The following is a 20,436-nucleotide window of genomic DNA, read 5'->3' on the forward strand; positions in this document are numbered from 1 at the left end:
GTATTGATACAGAAACAAAATTAAAATGCCACAAATAATTGTTTCTGAAAATGCTCGCTCGCTTGCTCCCGCATCTGTATGTGTGTGTTTGTCTGGGAGGTTAAGTGGGTGGAAAAAAGGGAAAGAAAGAGAGGCTGCCCATTGACAAATAAATGCAAGATAATTGAGACTTAAATGTTGATGAATTGGCTATAAGACAGGGTAACCAAGTAATTCCTTTGTGTCTTTATATGTTATTAAGTTCATATTTAGTGGAAAAGGTATAAGCTCCACTTTCTAGAAAATGTAGCATCTGCAGTAATGTCTTAAATTAATAAAAGTAATAATTTCGGTGGATAGTGTTTTTCAGGTACTCTCGAAACTTGTTCTGCATAACACTTCGGGTATGAATAAATTGAATAAACAGGCTTTTTAATTTGTATTTTCGATGGGAAAAGTGAAATGGTATGGAGAAAAGGACATGTAGGTATCGACCTATCACTAATTTATAACAGAACTTGCCAGTTTTTGCTACGATAGCTCACGTTAGTAGTAGAATATGCCTCTCGGTTTTAAGTTTCTTATACGCTCTCTTTGTAATTTGAGAATTACATTTTAAAATCCTGGAAAAGTCGCCTCTACATCTATATGATTAGTAAAACTATCTGATAGTTCGACGTGAACCCTGAAGAATATTCCGATTGCCACACAACAATGGAGCAGATGGTCTCTGGGCATGAGACACTAGTGGCAGGAAAAAAAGAATTGGTCGTGAAAAAGAGTAACAGAGCCGTCCCGTCTGTCAAATGCTGAACATGCGTAGAATGGACGGACGCAACGTGAGAAACATAAACAAGCTATATGTTGTCACGCAATAATACAGTAAAATACGTTAGTAAGAATGGGAAATATTACAGTTTCCTGATGTAACTGCCACAACAGGTTTACGGGACTAAACTTTCAGATCGCAACACTGTAGAAACCACCCTAGAACGTTGCTTATACGCTTATGTACTCTAGAAGATTTATTAAACGAGTATGGGCTCAACTATACTAGGAAGTAGGAGCTTCCCTAGAAACGATTCCAATTATAAAATCTAGAACAGCAGCTCTGCTGTGTAGAAATTAAGCTATTTAAATTTTTTAAAATAAAAACCACGTGTGCGGAGAATGACAATAAGGTGATTCGCATGCAATAATAAACAGAAGGTCGTTGGTTTCGATTGGGAAAATGAATAACTGCCTGAAGAATGACACTGCATTGTCGTCTCACTCTTGCTTTGTCCTTTGAATCCCAGAGAAAAAAAACATAATTTGAAAATTTGTCTTGTAATTAACCTTTGTTGTCATATCAAGCAAAAAATACAGAAAAAATTGGCAAAATGTAGACAACAAACGGCTGTAAAAGGGAGCTGCACTTAGGAAAACAATCAAAACATTTTCACAAAATTAGTCCTTGTTACCATAGTAAGCAAGAAATATAATAAGAAATTGGCAAAAAGCAAACAATCAGCTGTTTTGAGGAAGTGGTTTCACTTTGGAACTACTGGGACATAAAATTTTCAATCGCATATAATTTCATGTGATATATTTGAAAGCAAATTCGCGTCTTTTCTACATAACATCCTACAGCTCGAGATTTCTGTGACATCACAACGCCTGAAACAAATTACAAGCAAAAATGGGCCTAAAAGTTAATAAATTTTGTATCGAAACCACAGACTGTCTCAAAGGATTGTCGACTCCAGTGATGCTACGTTGATTTCGTTAGGGAATTAAGCAATAAATTAAAATTTTTAAAAATTTGTGCCCCCCACCCCAATTTTCTGTGTGTTGTTTGTCCCCGACGCTATAGTGGCGCGGGAATTACCGAACATTGTTCCCTCTGACAGCACATGCTAGTTTTTAGGAAACGCCTTTCAAACTGCTGCGACTGAACGTAGCCACTAAGATAGCTGTGACTTTTAGGGGAGCTCCTTGGTCTGAAGGAGGACGCCAGGGGAGAAGAAGAAATACATTCCTGGTGGGTAATTGGTGGTTAGGACCAGCCAGGTATGGCAACCTAACATATCTCGACAGTTCCTTCACAACTCACTGGTAAGACAGACACAGCTTTTTCTAGAAACGGCCTTTTAGAGCCTTCCCTGACAGTCTGCTGTTTTCTTGCTGGTACCGAGTTTTTAAATATGACCCAGCAGGGTTTACGCAGCGCCACTTTTGTGAGTGCCCTGGAGTACTCAACACGCAGCGACCGCGTCCATCACAGCCGCCGTAGGCACAACACAGCAAGATGGTACGGTATACGGGGCTGGGCAACACGCCATCATACACGACTGTTACTTCTCACTGCGAGCATTTCTATCTCTCGCTCGTCTCAGTCTTACAGGGACTAGGCCGGCCGGAGTGGCCGAGCGGTTCTAGGCGCTACAGTCTGGAGCCGCGTGACCGCTAGGATCGCAGGTTCGAATCCTCCTTCGGGCATGGATGTGTGTGATGTCCTTAGGTGAGTTAGGTTTAAGTAGTTCTAACTTCTAGGGGACTGATGACCTCAGAAGTTAAGTCCCATAGTGCTCAGAGCCTTACAGGGACTAAATTAATTAAACTTTTAATTTATGTGTCGCGCCATGACGTGTTAACTTAGTATTGGACATTGGTGCACTCTCTTCTTCCAATTCATTGCTCAGTATTCGTTTTCTCTTCCTTTGTAAATCTTGAATGTAGATATATCGCTATTAAGGCGTGGAATTTTGGCTCTTCCGGTTGTTATCATTGTGGTACAACCCTTCCTATTCACGTATGTAGTAAACTCCGTACATAGGTAATGGCTTGATATCGACCGACCACAGTGTCATTCTCTGCCCAATGGCGTCATTGGATGCGGTATGCTGGGGTATGGGGTCTGCAGAATCTAGCTGCAGCAGCTAAGGAAGGACCACGAAATTTGTCAGTTTTCGTGACCAGGAGACGCTACTATTCGGTCACATAGATGTTCAAAGGGCATTACGACACTGTGTTCACTCTGTTATGGTCCCCCCCCCTCAAGGAAAATTCTCTGTCACTACTGGGAATCGCACCCTGGTCCTCCACATGGTAGTCGGCTGCGCTGACCACTCGGCTACGGAGACGGGCTCTTCACCTACATTCCCATGATTATCGTCGATTAATCAGCATTCACAACTTCAAGCGTCAGATGCTTCCAAAACCGCACGGTACGGCATAACCTGTATTGGGTTCCATTTGTCACCGTAAGTCGTGGGCAGGCAAACTGTAGCACAGCAGTCCAACGTACTGACGATGTGATTTCGAGAATCCAGCTGCAGCAGCGAAGGAAGGAACATCGAGTTTAACGTCCCGTCGACATCGAGCTCATTAGAGACGGAGCACAAGCTCGCACTGTTTCAAACATGGGAAGGAAATCGGTCGTGCCCTTTCAGTGGAACCATCCCGGCATTAGTCTGGAGTGTTTCAGGGGCATCACGGAAAACCTAAATTGGGATGACCAGACGCGGGTTTGAACCGTCGTTCCGTCGTTCTCCCGAATGCAGATCCAGAGTTTTAATCACTGCGCCACCTCGCTGGATGGCCGCTGTGGCCGAGCGGTGCTAGGCGCTTCAATCGGGAACCGCGCTGCTGCTACGGTCGCAGGTTCGATTCCTGCCTCGGGCATGGATTTGTGTGATGTCCTTAGGTTAGTTAGGTTTAAGTAGTTCCAAGTCTAGGGGACTGATGACCTCAGATGTTAAGTCCCACAGTGCTCAGAGCCATTTGAACCATTTGAGCCACCTCGCTCCAGCTGCAGCAGAGTTCACTAGAGTACGTAGCCAAAGATGAGATATGACGAAACAGTGTTTTGTTTCATTTTATTTTATTTTGATTTTTAGAGTTCCGTGCCTCAATCGGTTAAAACAGAATCCTTATGGGATGACTTTGTTGTTCGTCTGCCTGCCTGTCCGACTGTCAAAAAGCTTTTCTCTCAGGAACGCGTAGGCGTATCACGTAGCAATTTATGTCAAATACTAAGTTGCATGATCCCTTGGCGGTGGAAAAAATTGAAGCTTCTAAGTCAATTCATTCAAAAGATACGGTCATTTATGTCACATATTTTGGTACTCGCAAACTCACCTAGAAACCCCTAAGGTACTTCCCGGTGACCATGAAATTTGGCAGGAAGCGAGGTTTCACAGTACAACTAAACGTAAAAGAAGTAAAGTTGTTAATTTTTAATTATGTCACATAAAACATTTTTTTTTCCTTGTGTTATGCGACTCTCTGTGGGTCCGTTCGTCTGTTAATATCCAGTTTTCTCAGGAACGGGTGGACGTATAATGTTGAAATTTATGTCACGTACTAAGATATGCAGTTCCTTAGTTTTTTGGCGGTGTTGTAAATGTAAGGCTCTAAGTCAATGATCAATCCTCTAAGTCAATGACCGTATCAAAAGATACGGTCATTTATCTCCTATATTCTGACACTCGCAAACTTACTTATCAAAATCTATAGCGTACTGACCATAGAACTAAAATCATGAAATTTGGCAAAAGCGAAGGTTTAATAGTACGAGTGAGGGGAAAAACCGAAAATTCTGCATTTGTAATTAAATCGCACGAAAAAGTAGTTTTGTTTTCTGTTGTCATCCGATTTCAAAATTAAAACATTTTCGAAAGTCTTGTAATTCCCGGGACCAATATCTTGCTAGTATCAGTGTCGGTTAGAGGCAAAAATGTCGGGATACTCGATGGCTGGCGTGGATGAATTGTCTATGTACATAATTACGTTTGTACAAACAGAAACTTGCGGAGGTGTTGTACAACATATGGAGGAGACGACAGACAACATGAGTTCGTTGTAAATAATTCAGGGGACGAGCTCAGCAGACGATGTGTTCATTACTGCTCGTGCTTGCGGTGAAACGAGCCTGCAACAACTGCTCCCATCGAGCTGGCAGCACAGCAGTCGCTCCGCGCGAGTTGTGTGAGCAAACTTGCCGCCCGGGCCGACACCTGCGCCCCGCAAGTTTTAATTCCGCGGCCGTCTGTGCGGCAGTTCGCCGCCGCCGCCGAAGCGCGCCACCCCTCTTTTCCGCTGCCTCCCGCGACTGCGCCGCTTGTTAGCGAAGTAGCGTCGTTAGCGGGACTCGGGCTGTACCATCCCTCTGAGGGAAAATCTTTTCCGAACGTCCTCGCGCTTCATAAACAGCCGCAAGTGTAATTTTCAAATAACTGTCCTGTGGAGGATAGAATGTGCCCGCAATCGTTACCCTCAGTGGTGCTCGTCTACTCCGTCTTTTCATTTGCAAGAGGGAATTCCTTCTTCACTGGCTGAATGCTTTCTTCAAACGAGCACCGCTTTTCCAAATACTTACAGTAAAGAGTTTTCTTTTCCGTCTGAGGGGCCAGTCGTGAAGTTTACAGTGAACGCGTAAGAAATAAAGAAACTAAACTGAAACCCGCGATCAGGCCCTAAAGACCATTTCATGCCGACCGGTCGCCGCGTCGTCCTATGCCATGTGGTGTCATTCGCAAGCGGTACGGAGGAACGTGGGATCAGCAACCCGCTCTTCTGGTCGTTGTCGACTTTCCAGACCTTGAAGTCGCTACTTGTCACTCAAGTAGCTCCACAATTGCCAACACGGAGCTGAGTGCACCCGTTCCAGTTTTCCCACCGAGGAAAAATACATGCAGTACCGTGAACTGAATCCGGTTCTCCAGATGAGAGTCGGATGCGCTGACTACTTTGTTACGGAGGCGGTCCAAACAGTCTTCTTTGTTACACTGGCAGTTTCAGAAATACATTTTCAAGTATTAGTTGTGTAAAACTGCCTCATTATTATTTTTTTCATTCATTTGTTTACTGTGAATTGGGATTTGTTTACTCTGGTATAAACTGGACCACACCTGACATTTTACAGTGTGAACTTACTTATTCCTGCGTGATAATTAAAGAGAGTACTTGACGGGTATATAACTGGGTTGTGTCTTACTAACTGTCTTACTTATCAGTACCTGCTACAAACTTAAGTCCCTATCCACGGTGTTTCTTTCCGACCATTGTACGGTTTCTTGTTTATTTCTGGGAGTCAAGGAAAGCGACGTGAGATTTATATTTTCTTAGATGTGTCATATTTCATATTTGTAACCTGAACATTTTTTCAAACAGTACTTTTAAATATTCGATATGTACTCCACAGAGGCTCCGACTACAAGCAGTGTGATATCTGGTTACAAACTTCAGTATACAGTATTAATGTTACGCAATGATATATATTTAATAGCTCGTTATGAACCGGCTTTTGGCTTCTTAGACCATCATCAAATAACTCAATACTACACAGATAGTCCACACAACTTGGCCAAGAGCTCATAGCTGTAAAAAGGTTATTGTACAAAGATATGTCGCATTTCATAACTTTATCGATACAGAATACACAAATGAATCTTATGTTACAGTAGAATGAAATACTAAAGATACATGAATGTATAAGTCAAATATATTGTAAAAGGGAGTAATGGCACAGTCTACTATGTCATATGGACAAACTAATATAGGCCTATGTGATGAACAGGCAGACAAAAATTGGAAAGGTTGGAGGCGCGGGGGGGGGGGGGGGGGGGGGGGGGGGGGGGGGGGGGGGGGGGGGGTGGGGGGGGGGGGAGGAGAGGCAGGAGTCGATAGAATGTGGTTGTGGAGCAGTTATAACAAGCTTATTATATAGTGGTGGGAGGAATAATAACTGGCTGCTGCTACTTTAACGAAAGTCAGTAATCGAACTGTGTTTGAACATTAACGACCTGGTCGGGATTCTTTGATTGGCGTTTATTAATGGCCAGAATTTCATCTAATATAAGTTTTCTGCTTTTAGTTCCGCTACGGAGAACATCACATTTCACATCGTATGAATGACACGTTGAAGCTCACTTAAATCTTGATAACCTGCCATTGTAGCAGCAGTAACGAATCTAACTACTGCACCGGACACTTGTCTTTTACAGGCGTTGCCCACAGCAGTGCAGTATTCTGCCTGTTTACATATCTCTGTATTTGAATACGCATGCCTATACCAGTTTCTTTGGCGTTTCAGTGTAGCTTGCAGCACACAGAGGTAAAGATACAGAGAAGGATGAATTGTGGCTTGGTAAATATTAATTGGACGGATCAAAATTATGAGGTAATCTCGTTGCTGCAGTGCTTGAGCATATTTATGATGTGTTTGAATAACTGAAGTTTTAGTGAAATTTTTCTTTGTTAGTTTGTTAGAAAGGATAATTTTAGTGCACATCAGTTTGATTGTTCAGGAATGACTATGTTTTCGTAATACTACTTCAATCATTTAGCATGTTCAAATTCCATCAGCATTCTCTCGCGAAAGAATCAAATATTTCCCCATTATGAGTATTATGCAGTGCACAGAGCGGAACACAGGTTCTTAAAAAGTAAAGCATGGTGTGTTAGAATAGTTGCACGTACTTACATTGCACTGTGCAAGGCTTTTTCTTTCCTATTTGGCTTGCCTGCTGTTGCCCCGCTTATTTCATGTTCATGGCTTCCAGCAGTACCAAGTTTCCGTTGCCACACGTAAGCCAAGAAAAATTGTTAGGTGCTGTTTTACATTACAGTCAGGTTACAGTTAAATAATTCATTAGCTTCGGTTTTCTAAATTCTTTATCAGGTCAGTTCTGACTTCATTTCATATGTAGATAGTTTTTTTTTTTTCACAGTGCAGTGTTACATTTGCGTGTCCATTATTCTGTGCCTGGAATTTTGTTCAGTCTGACTGTGTACGTAAATTCGCAAGGCAGTTTCATAGAAATATTTGGTGATTTATTCTTTCAGAAGTTTAGTAGTAATTTTATAGAATATTTTTATTCTGTTAGCTTGTATGTTGAAATTGTCAGTCACGTATTGTTACGTAACTCATTGTAATACTGCTCACTGCTACACAATACGTAGATTCACAGGATAGCTTATTTAGTGTACATTTTTTGTTTTATAATTAATATGAATGAAATTTATTAAAATACGGACATATAATTTCAATTATGCGATTCATTTATTAGATAGCGTTTCCGAAATTACAACACTTGCACTGCTGAACATTACAACACATACAGGAGTTTTAAGTAATAGCAGTCTAATGTAGGTTTAGTTCACACCAAATATTGTAGTTTTGATAAATTCAGCCGGCCGAAGTGGCCGTGCGGTTAAAGGCGCTGCAGTCTGGAACCGCAAGACCGCTACGGTCGCAGGTTCGAATCCTGCCTCGGGCATGGATGTTTGTGATGTCCTTAGGTTAGTTAGGTTTAACTAGTTCTAAGTTCTAGGGGACTAATGACCTCAGCAGTTGAGTCCCATAGTGCTCAGAGCCATGTGAACCATTTTTGATAAATTCACGCATGTTACACTGTATGTGAAGCCTATTCTCAGGAACTACTGTAGGGATTTTCGTACGGTTTTCCTAATGGGATGACTCACAAGGAAGTTTTGTGTACATAGTTTCTAAGAATTTCGTGCCAATTGGCTGAACTACGATGAATTAAAGCGTTTTACTGTCTTTATGCAAAGGCGAATCTCAGGGATTTTGATACAGTTTTCACTGAAGGATAGACTCAGCCACGAAGAAGGTATGTGTACGTAATTTATTTGACGCTGCACCAAACATGTAGTCCGGCTCTACATACCCGTCCCAAACTGGGGCTGTTCGCTAGAATTATAATAACTATATCTACAAATCTGAGTTTGTTTCCTTCAGTCTATCTTCTGAGATTGGTCGTAGTGTCAATATTGCCTCGAGTGCTCACACATTTCTGCAAAACCCAAACTGACCTGCCTCCAGATCCCTACGTTCTTCTTTATACGACATGCGTACAGTAAGTAATGCAACTTTTTTTTTCTCTGCCAATTTCGGCTGAAAAAGTGCGAAATCTTTTGTGGGACATCGCGAAATATTCGCGCTTCACTCCCTATAGTTTCCTGAAATTCCGGTTGGTGGCGGGGCTATACGTAGCCTTCAAAACGGCGTCTGTAACGGAGGTGCGTTAAAAGCACGGAGCTGTCATTGAGTTTCTTTTGGCGGAAAACCGGATCATCACTGATATTCATAGAAGCTTTCATAACATCTACAGAGACGTGGCAGTGAACAAAATCGCGGTGAGTTGTTGGGAGAGGTGTCTGTCATCGCAGAACCTGTACGGTGCCCGCGTGCCGACCGGCCGTACACAGCTGTGACTGCTAGAATGTGTTCGTCGCCACAAAAACGCAAACGAACTTTTGATTGTTCATGACAACGCAAGGTCTCACACAAGTATACGCACCCGAAAGTATCTCAAACAACTTCATTGACCTTTCTTCTTCATCCACTCTACAACCTAGATCCCATGCCTTCCGATTCCCATCTATTTGATCCAATGACGGATGCACTCCGCGGGAAGCACTACCTAGATGATGGGGAGGTTATTGCTGTAGCGAGACATTGTCTCCGGTGTCGATAAGTAGTGTGGTACTATGCGGGCATGCAGGCTCTCCGAGTAAGTTGGCGTAATGCCGTCGCATTGAACTGAGATTATGTTGAAAAACAGTGTTTGGAAGCCAAAAGAGTGGGGAATATTATGGTGCACGGGACTCATGAATAAAACCTACCTGCTTCCAAATGGTTCTAATGTCTCTGAGCAGTATGGGACATAACATCTGAGGCCACCAGTCCCCTAGAACTTAGAACTACTTAAACCTAACTAACCTAAGGACATCACACACATCCATGCCCGAGGCAGGATTCGAACCTGCGACCGTAGCGGTCGCGCGGTTCTAGACTGAAGCGCCTAGAACTGCTCGGACACTCCGGCCGGCCTACCTGCTTCCACAAAAAAATGAGTTATATTACTTCGTTAAGGAGTCTCGTGTAATTCTGGCTAGTATTTAGCAGTTGTTTTAATGTCATTAAATAATGTATTCTGACACGAAGGAAACATATATCCCGTGTTTACAGAGGGATTTTAGGATACGTCTATGGCTGAATTGCAGCTGTGTACACCGCTCACTTAGATGAAGATCTGATTTGAACTCATTACCGGCAAAATTCAAAGCTGCCAGCGAACGGTAAATTAATCGTCTCAAGTCTAATTGCAAACTGACGTATCTATTCTCTGGATAGCAGGCAATGACGTAGCCAGTTAGCTGTTTAAATAGTGCTTTTGCAAGTAGGGACGGGAACAGGCGAAGTAATGTTGTATTGTATTGTATGTTAACCCGGGGCCTAGAAACGACGGAGAGGCTCCGTCCCCGCCGCAGCCGCAGTGGTCCACAACCCCACGACGACTACCGCAGTCCACTTCACCCCTCCGCCGACCCACACCGAACTCAGGGATATCGTGCGGTTTCGGCCCCCGGTGGACCCCCCACGGAACGTCTCACACCAGACGAGTGTAACCCCTATGTTTGCGTGGTAGAGTAATGGTGGTGTGCGCGTACGTGGAGAACTTGTTTGCGCAGCAATCGCCGACATAGTGTAACTGAGGCGGAATAAGGGGAACCAGCCCGCATTCGCCGAGTCAGATGGAAAACCGCTAAAAACCATCCACAGACTGGCCGGTTCACCGGACCTCGACACAAATCCGCCGGGCGGATTGAGGTAATGTTTCGTTAGGCATGTTCCAGATTCACATTTTTCTTGTCTTAAAAACACCGATAATGCTTCAATGCGGCGTAAGTCTCGCGAAACAACAAATGCATAAATAAAAAACGTAAAAAAGTGAAGTCTACTAGAAGATTTTAACGCGATGCCTTTTTAACGTTAGTAGAAATACCTGTTAATAAATACTCTTGATGTGTAGCTTAAAATTCGTACTTTGAAATTTGCAAAGCTGAGGCACACCCACAAATCAGTGGAGGTGCCCCACAACTCGGAAGAAGCATTCGTAAGAAAAGGAGGAAAAATTATGATTTAAAATCCTGTCGATGACGACGATATTACAGACAGAGCACAAGCATAGAGAATGGAGGGATTGGGATGAAATTCTGCTGTATCCTTTTCAATGACAACTGCTTTAAGCAGCTTAAGTAACCCATGGAAAACTTAAAGGTCTATGTTCGGAATGAGATTTGAACCCCTGTACTCTCGATAACGGCTCTGGTGTGCCACTAGTGCGCTAAGTCGCTCAGTTAATTCATCTGTCTCACAAGTTTTTTTATTTGTCATATGTTTAAAACGTTGATATTTCCGGGAATCTCAAGGATACTACTATGTCCTGGACATAGGCCCTACTTTGTGAAAGATTAAACCTGCCTCTATCCGATGTCACTAGTAACTAGTAGTAAAGAAGAAGGAAACATCATACAAAATGCATTTACCCATCGTTAAGTTCATGAAGGAGGGACACAGCAGAAATTCTGTTAATATTGTGCCAATTGTGCCACTAACTAAAAATAATTGTGTGAAGTACAGCAAATCTACTTTCAAGGGCTCATACTATTTTGGTTCACATTTTTTATGCATTGCTTTTTTTGATAAACAGTCTAACCGTTCTAGTGGAGCTAATACCATCCTACACAACACACACTAATTCACAATATTTTGAATTATGAATAAGTGTAGGTCTGTGCAAAAAGGTTTAATAGGGCCCTGAGACACACATGGTGCAATGTCGCTTTCTTTTCCTTTTCGAATGCATTGGTGTATATAATAGCGTTGTCAGAACACACAATACGTAGAGTGCGCTGCGAGTACGCATGACCGTTGTGGAGTTACAACATATGGGATGCAGCCGCAAGTAAACGATTATGTATTCTGCTTTTTTCATAATCTTAGTTTCTTTCTCAAACAATATTTCAGTGTGCTCAGTTTGTCGTGATGTCGCTGTAATGGAAGACGCTGTCCGCTTGATGTTCCCGCCCCCCTCCCGCCCCCCCCCCCCCGCCCCTCTGCCATAAGCTAGAGAGATTAATCTGTCCGAACGATAAAGCTGTCGCCAGCACGTTTCGCGCCGATATTAAAGCACCATTTGCATGAGTATTAGATTTAAAATTACTTTCGCTTTTTTTAACATGACACATGGACATATTTCACCCAATATCACTATCATTTTAAGGCGTAAGGCCTCGAAAATGTAGTATATAGTGTTCGCATTGACATTTTGTTGTTACATATTTCCAGGAGGATCCTTTATTGGGGGGCGGGGGGGGGAGTTGCTAATATGTTTCTTCAAAATACAGAAAATGTTGGCGCTGCCGAAGACTTTGCCAAAAGCGGTTCCTATTTTGATCCTCATCTAACGCCTTTAATCTTCTGTTGTTTGAAATTTCCATATTTACTTCGATTTGAAATTCACACAATTATGTATGGAGCAGGTATTACAACTTTACATTAGTCCATTGGCAGCTTTATAACACTCCAGCTTCATTTGTAGTGACGAAGGATTAAGTCACTTCATTGCAAAAAGTTCTGTCAGTAATGTATTCTGTGTGTTAATAAGGAAGATTCATTATCACCAGCAGCGATATCATCTATCCTCATTCCAGTAGATCAACGCTTGAAATTCTAATACCTCTTGAAAATCAACAAAGAACTTCCTTGGTCTGTCTCACATCCATTCGCCTGGCTGTATATTCTGTCTTTTTCAATTTCATTTTCATTACGGTAACAGTTTTGTCTTTCACCCTAGTTTCTATATTCCTCCAATTGTTAGGTTTCCTGTCATTGCAGCAAATTCCCAAAATTTGTCTCGCCTTTATTCGCTACGTAACTTGCAATTTTGAATGGTTTTCGCATTAAAACATGTCTCACCGTCGTAAATTGGAACTGATAGTACAAACTGATTATAAACTTTACTTTCCGGGCGTATCGAAAGCTTAGTTTTGAAAATAATATTTTTCTTTTAGCAAAATGACTCCAGATCATTTTTGATCTCACATTTCTTTTCTGTTCACGTAGTTGATGTTTTGATCGGACCCAAATAAAAAACTCATCAACCACGCCTGTGACGCAGTTATTGATTTGCACTATCTTATTTTCAATTAATTGACAACAGGTTGTTTATTTTCAGGCATTCTTTACAACTGGCTTTATCAAGTTCTTCCATTCGCCGTTGAAGTTTAATTGAATTGGAGAACGTACCATAAGCGAAACGTAGGTGGTTCAGGTACATTCCTTTAATGAAGAGTTCGTGTTCATTTTCTCAGCTTAAGAATTCTTAGACTTATTTGGCTGCTCAGAACAGGTTTGAACTGATTGTCTCTCTTTGACTGGCTTCTCTTTCAGTTTTAAGCATTGTTCGGTACTGATGAAACTAGATTGAAGCTAGAGCGTTGATGTATATTTTCTTCAGGATTCTCGCGTAGGTTGAACCAATATGTTCTTTTTCATGGAATGTTAGTATAGGTCACTCTGCAGCCATTCCGACTGACAGACCATTTAAATGTAGATGTCTGCAGTTTGTTGATTTCAGAATTTTCATCCTGCTAGTGTGACACAGACCTTGTCCTTCTATAAATTTGGAAAAGTTTGACACATACAGTACCTTTTTACATCGTAGTTACCTAGGAAATAACTATTTTAATAGGACAAACATTATTAAACTTATTTGAGCGTCCATAGTGACAATATGAGCAAATAAACTGATTATCAACTAATAAAAGTTAATACTGTCAAGTACTCCTACTTGTGCTGCTGCTGCCACTAATGGTCATAATTGTAACAGTAATAATAATAATGATAATAGTAATAATAATTATTATTATGATAGTGACAGACACAAGAATAATTTGTAGATGTGCAAAATAGATGTTTTCTGAAATAGCGAGTTCTAAGAAAAGGAAATTTTTAAGGATATGGTTGGAAAGAAGGATGTACAGGAGTAACGAGTGCTTACAGAGACAATGATATTCATTATTGTTGTTTTAGTAGATGTGTCATTAACCGTCTTCTGAAGATGGAGATTTTATTCAGTTCTCTAATATAATGCGGGAGGTTATTCCAGCTACTGAGAAGGACTTCGAGCAAGAGGATGAACGATGGAGTGGAACAGAAAGGATTTTGCTCTGACGTTTTTTCAAATAAGAGCATTAAGATCAAGGAGAGATACGGGTGACGGTGTACGTTGATAAGACAGTAGAGATGACGGAGGGTACGACAATCTTTGCCCTTGTCTTCACATAGCCAGGGCAGCTGTGCACATCATGGTGAAATGTGATAAAAGAGTCGAACATCACAGACATAATTAACAGAGGCATTAATAACCAGTTCCAGGCGACTTGAGCTTTCCTGAGAAAGATCTTGTAGGATTACATAGCTATAGCTGGTAGCTGTAAGAGCACGTGTTTGTACAATTTTCTTTTTCGAGTCAAGATAAAGAGCTTTTAAATTTTTGTTGGGTATGGAGAGATGCTAATGTCTTCTTACACAATTCTGTTACGTCCGTAGCTTAAATTACATTTTATCTATTATTTCTCATAAACTCTTTGCTGAGGTAGATGAGTTGATATTTGTCCCATCTAGGGTTAGAGATGGTAGGGATTTGCGGTATTTCAGGCTAATGAGCCTAGAATGACCAACCAGTTCCTCTTGGGTTTTTGATGGTTTGAGCTTAAACTCTATATCCTTAGCCTATTTCGATAGAGCCTACAGATCGGTATTGATATTCTCGATAGCTGTCTTCAGGTTTATTGGTTTTGCACTTAGATACACCTGCAGGTCGTCATTACTGGCGAAACGTCAGGTATGAGCGAAACCACTGTAAAGCACTTTGCGGGAAATGTAGGCTGCTAAGTCGACAGTGTCAAAGGCTTCGCTGAAGTCTAAGAAACACATGATGGTAGCCTGTTGTGCAACCATGGTAAGCTTCATACTTCATCAATGTACTCATGTACTGAGTAAATATTAGACTAGAATCACAAATTACAGTTGCTTGATCTTCACTCGGTCTTAGTAGTTTCTTCTGAAATTTATGACTTCTTTACATCTCTGGTAGTGGTCCGGGTCAGTCCAGATTGCCAATTTGCACGGTGATAAGATTTGGTGAAAATTATCAAGCTGCACCATGGTTCGATTTTGGTTTTAAACTGTACGTCCTCCTATTACTCGGTGGAAGGGCTAGTTCACAGACTAGACGTACCTCCGTTAGGACAGGGTTTGATCACTGTCGGGTTCGAGTCAGTCGCCAGATTTATGTCATTATGTCGTATACCTTCAGACTTTCTAACACTTGATGACATAGAATTTTTCTGATCTCCCTTCTACATAGTACGACGAGTACTAACTGGACGTGGCAATGGAAGCAAGCTCTCTCTTGTACCTTATACACATGTAACAGAAGTAAAATATTCGGTGTTTATATTCGTAATATCCTCCCCATTTGTACCTTCTTTAAAATTAAATAATCCCTATTCTTAGCATCATTCTAAGAGAGAATCCCTGGCTGCTGGTTACATCTAAGTCTCTTGTACACTGAAGGTATCTTTCTTAATTACTTCGACCAGAAACGAAGGAAAAGTATTATAAAACTGGTAAATCTCCACCAGTTACCTCTACCCACTTATTGCCACCAATTAGAGCATGTGAAATCCTTTAAGTCCCCTCTTAAGAATGATACTTAAATATTCCTGGCGTGCTTCGAGGTGGTGGTTGAAAGACGCGGTCATCGTAATAAAAACTTGCTCCAGGTTTTTATCTGCCACCGAAAGAAAATACGGAGGATACGAATATTGGCTGATAACTATGTCAGTAGTAGATGCTTTATCATATACACTTACGCAAAAAAATTGCAACACCAAAAAATAATAATGTAGAGTAAGAAAATTTCGGGAGATGGAGCTCTGTGCCTGTTACACTTGGTCGGTCAATACAGAGATGGATAATGCTGTTCGGGGTGACGCTGGAGTTTTCGTCCGATGAAATAACACATGCGTTCAATTGCGGACAGATCTAGTGACCGATCAGACCACTCTGTAGAGCAAGTTTACTTACAACAACGGTACGTGGGCGAGCGTTATCCTGTTGGAAAACAACCTCTGGAATGCTCTTCATGAATGGCAGCACAACAGGACCAGTCACCAGACTGGCGTACAGATTTTGCGGTCGGGGTGCGTGGGATAAGAACAAGAATGCCCGTGCTGTCATACGAAATCGTACCCCAGACCGTAACTCCAGATGTAGGTCCAGTGGTTTTCGCAAGCAGACAATTTGGTTGGCGTACTTCTAACCGACACACGGGCATCACTGTCACCGAGGCAAATGCAGATTTTATCAGAAAAAACAGACCTCACTTTGCCCTCGGTGAGTCCTCGCTTGATACCACTAACGTCCGAAATGGCGGTGGTCTGGGGTCAGTGGAAAACATGCTATAGGGCGTCTGGCTCGGAGCTGTCCTTGAATTAACTGATTTGTATCACTTCGTTGTGTCACTGTGGTGCTAACTGCTGCTCAGATTGCTGCTGCAGTTACAATACGACGCACCAGAGCCATACCTCGAACACAATGGTCCTTCCTTTTGGTGGTGCCACGTGGCTGTCCAGAAATCCGACTTCTTGCGACCGTACATATTCGTGATCACCTCTACTAGAAATCATGTAGTGTGGCTGCATATCTTCAAAGTCCTGCTGCAATATTGCAGAAGCAACATCCAAATAACCTTTATCATGATTGCGACGGATTTAAACCCGTCTTCTTCAGCAGGACAAACAAGCTTCACATTAACAATAAATTTAGTGAAAGCTGTCTGAAAATAATACGTATCGGTAACGGTCTGTATGTCCATATGTTAAAATTAAGGCCCCTAGAGTCAAGGGCTTGTCACATGAATAAAACGAATCACTTATAATAACATATGATGTTGACCGACTCGGCATCTAGTTACTAACATGGTCTGTTATTTTAAGTGAATGGTTTTACTGATGTGACAAGCCCTTGATTCTAGGGGCCTTAATTTTTACATAAGGTTATTTGCAAACCACCATTTATTGACACTGTCTGGCGTGTTTTTACACTTGCTGTTTTTATTGCATATTCGGATTGTACATCAAGAAACACTTACAGTTTACTCAACCCATTGTTTCCCAGTGGTGAATGGCGCTGTAACCGACAAATATCAAGTGAGCATGTTTTCGCAGTTAAGAACCGACACATTTCATTAGAATTTACATGTAACATTTTGTGTTATAATGGTTTATACTGTAGTTCAAACGTTATTTGAGTGTTGCAAATGTAACTGTAGCATACAAATAATATGGCTACTTGTTTGGTAACGTAGTTTTCTGTTCCGTACGGGGTGAAGCTCCAAACCATCTGAATGCCTGATTACAGCGACCGACCTCGAAACACGCCACCAAGGAGACTGATTTCGGTGTGTGTTTCCATCCAACCACGTCAACAATCGCGCTAGTCGATACGCGGCTATTGGTAGAATACAAACAACAATAAGGTAATGTGTCCAAGAAATGACAGTAACAGGCCAACGTGCCATGAATTCAAGCATCCCAGCGGTGAGAGTCAAGTGGGGTCAGCTAAATCAAGCATCCCGATGGGAACAGAAAACTATTAGATCCATGTCGTTGTTCCTAAACGCAATTTCTAATCAGACGTTGAAATGGCTAACCATATTGTACCGAACAATCAAATTTGCAACACTAAAGTGAATTTCGAACATAAATAGGAACCGTTATAACACAAACGCTTCTATTTACATCATAAATGAAAGGTAGAATCAGATGCGCCGGTTCTTAATTGCAAAAATATGTACACTTGATATTTCTCGATTACAATGTCATCTATGACGAATGGGATGGGTTAGATTGGCTTGTTTGGTGAAAGAGACCAAACAGCGAGGTCATCGGTCTCATCGGATTAGGGAAGGACGGGGAAGGAAGTCGGCCGTGCCCTTTCAAAGGAACCATCCCAGCATTTTCCTGGAGCGATTTAGGGAAATCACGGAAAACCTACATCAGGATGGCTGGACGCGGGTTTGAACCGTCGTCCTCCCGAATGCGAGTCCAGTGTGACGAATGGGAAACAAAGGTTTAAGTAAACCTTAAGTAGGATCCTAATATGGAATAGGAAAGTGGGATTCCCACTGGAAAATACGAAGTTGATCCATGCAGGAGGATTGGTTAGGAGGTGGCCAGTTGTAGCGTAGACATATTTCCCCTTTACTAATTTTAACTTTCCGCCTAGAATATTTTTTCGGAAGATCCGCCGCTTTCGAGATATTTAGTTATCTGAAGTTAAAACACACACTCTGTGTATGTAGAAGTAGATAGAGACATAAACATAATCTTAGCAGAAATTGGGTTCCGCCGATATGCAAAAAAAAAAAAAAAAAAAAAAAAAAAAAAAAAAAAAAAAAAAAAAAAAAAAAAGAGCAGCGCAATGTAAGAAAATACGGAGGAATTCATCATCCCACGAGTCAAATAAAAACAAAAGGGACGGATAATAAACATCCACTGATGACGCATGTCTCACAAACGAGGAACTACGGCGTGTAAACCATGTCGTTTGCTGTTGAGATGACAACCGTGCGTTGTGACCCGTGGGCGACGACTAAAGCAGCTGCATCGGCCCATCGCAGCGCAGCCTGGCTTAAAGCGCCGTGACGTCACTATTAGCGGTCTCCGCGGCGTTATGGAAATGCCCGGCCCAGCCGCCACAAGTGATTACTCTATCGAGCGCTGGTGGCCAGCGCCGATGTTCATCGCAGCTCACTGGAGTGCGCCCGCTCCTCCCCCCCCCCCCCCCCCCCACTCCTCCCACTCCGGTACAAAGCGCTTTGTTTCAGCTGGGATTACGTGATAACTGTGAATGCTGTGAGCGTCTGGCCAGGCAATAAAAGAGGGAAGGCACACGGGACAAAACCGATCGAAATTGACCCAATTGTGGCTCCAGCCATTGAGCGTATTTTCTGAATCGGCCGCAGAAATAGCCTAAGATCCCCACGGGCTGCGATGAAGTCCGGTGGGAAAACGAAAACTCACTAGTTAGCTATGCACCGCCAGATTGCTTCTTTATCCACGGATGCTAATTCCGTTCGATTTCCTAAAGTACTCCGCCGGGAGATATACAGTATATCTGTTGTGACCTACAGAAAAAAAAGCTATTCACGAAAACGACATCTTTCTGCACAATTAGAACACCTCTACAGAAAATTACCTTAAAATAGACTCCAAAGATGCCTTTGCCTAAGTCAACATGCAGAATATTGTATGCTGTGTAATGTATGAGATATTATTAATATTTATCAGTTATTTATTTATCCCGAGCTTCTATTTTACAGGAAAACTAATCCCATATACTTTAAAAGCATGAATACAGCACACAAAATACAAGGCAAAAAATGTTAGAAGTTCACTACACTTCAAAAATGCTTGATCGTTAAGTACTTTAGCGTATCTTAAATACAACAGTCTGACCTTCTAAGATTTTGGTAAACTTCATGAGTCCAAGGCTAGCTTAGATATATATGTACAAAGTGAGCCCGAAATACCACACACACACACACACACACACACACACACACACACACACACACACACACACAGACAGACACACACACACCACCTTTGCCAAAACTCCGACTGAACATTAGGAAGGTTGTCAAATTCAAATTCGGATGGGAAATGTTTATAAATCTGATATGAAACAACTTAACTTACTTAATGAAGAGAAGACTCATATTTTCCACAGTAAAGTGTCTGCCATGGTTTCTAATTGATGTCTTAATGCTTGCAACAAAATACAAAATGAGGAAAATATGAGGCGAGTTGAAACTGAAAATACTTCGTAATGTGGGATAGAGCAGAAAAATAGTTTTAAAAAGTGATAACTACAAACTTCCTCGTTCTGAATGAAATGGAACTGGACATTACGACATTCAGATTTCAGATTGAAGCTAACTAAATTTTTCTGTTTAGTTGTCGGTGGCCGTATGTTCGTTCATAACAGTGTCCTGTAGGGTTCCGGATCAGCAATCACCGTTAAGTTAGATAATTCGTCCGTAAGCAGAGTTCGTAAGACAATCCGGGGTAGAAGTCTGATCGATTCATACGAACCACCATTAGTCCGAAGGGTAGTCCGTAAGCAGAGTCCCGGTCGCAGTGGTGTCAACGAGAGTATTCGAAATATAAGGCAGCGGAGTACAGAGACAATCAAACACGAAGTACCTCAGATGACTCAGTCAGGCTGTATGCAGGATGTTCGGAAATTCCCGTTACATATGTCTAGGATTTGCAGAGGGAAGGGAGTACATAATATTTTGAACAGGAACCCATGTCTGGAAACGTAACGTTCCCGTTCTGCGACGGTTTCAATTCAGACGTTTAGCTCATCCACTTCTGCCTGAGGAATTGAATTAACAATTCAAAAGGAAACACAACGAAACACCCATTTATCTCTTAAGTGCAGTTAATTGTTTTATTACCTAAACATTATGTGTTTACTTTATACCAAAACAAAGAAGAACCCGGCATACTGTGCGTACACAACAG

This window comes from Schistocerca piceifrons, chromosome 4 (assembly GCF_021461385.2).
Source record: "Schistocerca piceifrons isolate TAMUIC-IGC-003096 chromosome 4, iqSchPice1.1, whole genome shotgun sequence".
NCBI classification, from domain to species: Eukaryota; Metazoa; Arthropoda; class Insecta; order Orthoptera; family Acrididae; genus Schistocerca; species Schistocerca piceifrons.